This window comes from Triticum dicoccoides, chromosome 2B, assembly GCF_002162155.2.
Source record: "Triticum dicoccoides isolate Atlit2015 ecotype Zavitan chromosome 2B, WEW_v2.0, whole genome shotgun sequence".
Lineage (NCBI taxonomy): Eukaryota > Viridiplantae > Streptophyta > Magnoliopsida > Poales > Poaceae > Triticum > Triticum dicoccoides.
Genome location: NC_041383.1, coordinates 313885023 through 313888469, shown reverse-complemented (window position 1 = coordinate 313888469; position 3447 = coordinate 313885023).

Sequence of the window (3447 nt, the reverse complement as noted above, 5' to 3'; positions counted from 1 at the left end):
CCCCTCCAGATCCACCGCACCTCGCCCCCTCGTTCCCCACGGCAACCGAGCGCCACCATGGCCTCGCCGCCGTAGTACTCACGGCCACCGCGACCTCCACGCCCTTCCGACGCGTCCGCACGCTCCGCCTCCCTCGACTACGCCTCCACGTCAAGACGCAGGACGCCGAGCACCATCGAACGCTGCCCCAACCTCGTCTTCTTCCTCGGATCCCCGACGCATCTCCGACGAGTGCCGACGACTCTCCGGCTACTAAACTCCCAAGGGCCATCTTGCGTGCCGCACGGTGAGCTTCTCCTCCCCCTGCTGCTCTTCGTTGGCCCCCTAGCGCTCTGTAGCCAGCCGCCGCCATTGCCGAGGCTCTGGTCGCCACGGCGTACCTCGCCTCCGTCGTCACGCACGCCCGAACTCGCCGTTGCACTCCTGGGTTCCTAGGAGCCCAACGCGCCCGCGCAATAGCCTTCCCGTGCCTACTAGCGCGTTTCTCGTCGGGGACCCGACCGCGCCGCCGCCTGCGCGCGTCGCCTGCGCCCTTCCGGTGACCAAATGGTCACGGGGCCGAGTCCTTTGTGCTCAGCGCGTCGCGCAGGTCCACCCTAGCCTTCCCGTTCACCCCGAAGCGCGCTGTGTCGCCATCTTCGTCCGCGCCCGAACTGCAGCCCGCCGCGCTCGTCGCCGCCGACCATTCCGGCCACCCACGCCGTCGTGCTCCCCCCCATCGGACGTGGCGCGAAGAGGCCGTTCCAGAGAGCCTGGCCGCGCCCGATTTGGTGCCCCGTAGCACGGTTCCGGCCAACTCCGGCGAGGGGCCGCCTCTGTTGGGTCGCCGGAGTCGCTCCGGCACCGTCCGCCGACGTGGCTAGGCGGGCCCCACCCCTGGGTCGCTGCCTGTGGGCCTGGGGGCCCCAACTGGCCACGTTGACCAAGTCAACTTCGCTGACGTGGCAGCTACTGCCACTGACATGCGGGCCCCATCCCATAAAACAAATAAAAACAAATAGATAAACTGCTAATTAATTAAATAAATTAATTAAAACCTAATCTCTCACTGACTACTGGGCCCTACCTGCTAATTAACCCATTTATTAGTTTCAAAACTCTGTTAGTGCCCCTGACAATGACATGTGGGTCCCACTGGACCCACCTGTCTGGTTTGACTGGTCAACCGACCAGTTGACCTGCTGACATCACTCTGATGTCATGCTTGCGTCATCAGACACTGTTCTGGATAATGTTGGCTTTAGATAAATAATTAAAATCAGAAAATGATTTAAATCTTTAGAAAATCATATCTTTTAATCCGTAACTCGGATGAAAAATACTTTCTACATGAAAGTTGCTCAGAACGACGTGACGAATCCGGTTACGTAGCCCGTTCGTCCGCCACACACCCCTAGCATACCGAACACACAACTTTCCCCCTCCGGCTCCTCTGCTCGAAAATGCGAAACACCGGGAATACTTTCCTGGATGTCCCCCCTTCGTCGGTATCAACTACTACCGCGATTGGGCACACCTAGCATCGTTACTTGTCATGTCATGCATCGATATGCATTTGTTTGCATTGTATTCATTGTTTCTTCCCCCTCTTCTCTCCGGTAGACCACGAGACCGACGCTGCTGCTGCCCAGTACGACTACGGAGTTGAGGACCCCTCTCTCTTGCCAGAGCAACCAGGCAAGCCCCCCCCCTTGATCACCAGATATCGCCTATTCTCCTCTATACTGCTTGCATTAGAGTAGTGTAGCCTGTTACTGCTTTCCGTTGATCCTATTCTGATGCATAGCCTGACATTGTTGCTACATCTGTTGATACCTTACCTGCAATCCTAAATGCTTAGTATAGGATGCTAGTTTATCATCATTGGCCCTACATTCTTGTCAGTCTGCCTTGCTATACTATCGGGCCGTGATCACTTGGGAGGTGATCACGGGTATATACTATACATACATACATACTATACAGATGGTGACTAAAGTCGGGTCCGCTCGAAGAGTACCCGCGAGTGATTCACAGATTGGGGGCTAAAAGGACCCTTGTCCCGACGGCCCTCTGTGTGGATCTTTGTGGCGGAGCGACAGGGCAGGTTGAGACCGCCTAGGAGAGAGGTGGGCCTGCCCTGTTCGGCGTTCGCGGATACTTAACACGCTTAACGAGATCTTGGTATTTGATCTGAGTTGGTTACGAGCCTATACGCACTAACCATCTACGCGGGAGTAGTTATGGGTATCCCGGCGTCGTGGTATCAGCCGAAGCCTTCGTGACGTCAGCAACTGAGCGGCGCGCGCCGGATTGGACTGGAACGCCACTAGGCTAGGTCTGCTTCCGGCCGCCCACGCAACGTGCAGGTGTGCTCAGGGCGATGGGCCTAGACCCCTGCGCGCTTAGGTTTAGACCGGCGTGCTGACCTCTCTGTTGTGCCTAGGTGGGGCTGCGACGTGTTGATCTTCCGTGGCCGGGCATGACCCAGGAAAGTGTGTCTGGCCAAATGGGATCAAGCGTGCTGGGTAAGTTGGTGCACCCCTGCAGGGAAGTTAATCTATTCGAATAGCCGTGATCTTCGGTAACAGGACGACTTGGAGTTGTACCTTGACCTTATGACAACTAGAACCGGATACTTAATAAAACACACCCTTCCAAGTGCCAGATACAACCCGGTGATCGCTCTCTAACGGGGCGACGAGGAGAGGATTGCTGGGTAGGATTATGCTATGCGATGCTACTTGGAGATGCTATTTGGAGATGCTACTTGAAGATGCTACTTGGAGGACTTCAATCTACTCTCTTCTACATGCTGCAAGACGGAGGCTGCCAGAAGCGTAGTCTTCGACAGGATTAGCTATCCCCTTCTTATTCTGGCATTCTGCAGTTCAGTCCACTGATATGGCCCTTTACACATATACCCATGCATATGTAGTGTAGTTCCTTGCTTGCGAGTACTTTGGATGAGTACTCACGGTTGCTTTCTCCCCCCTTTTTCCCCCTTCCATTTCTTTCTGGTTGTCACAACCAGATGCTGGAGTCCAGGAGCCAGACGCCACCATCGACGACGACCCATACTACACCGGAGGTGCCTACTACTACGTGCAGCCCGCTGACGACGACCAGGAGTAGTTAGGAGGATCCCAGGAAGGAGGCCTGCGCCTCTTTCGATCTGTATCCCAGTTTGTGCTAGCCTTCTTAAGACAAACTTGTTTAACTTATGTCTGTACTCAGATATTGTTGCTTCCGCTGACTCGTCTATGATCGAGCACTTGTATTCGAGCCCTCGAGGCCCCTGGCTTGTATTATGATGCTTGTATGACTTATTTTTGTTTTAGAGTTGTGTTGTGATATCTTCCCGTGAGTCCCTGATCTTGATCGTACACATTTGCGTGCATGATTAGTGTACGATTGAATCGGGGGCGTCACAAGTTGGTATCAGAGCCGACTGCCTGTAGGAATCCC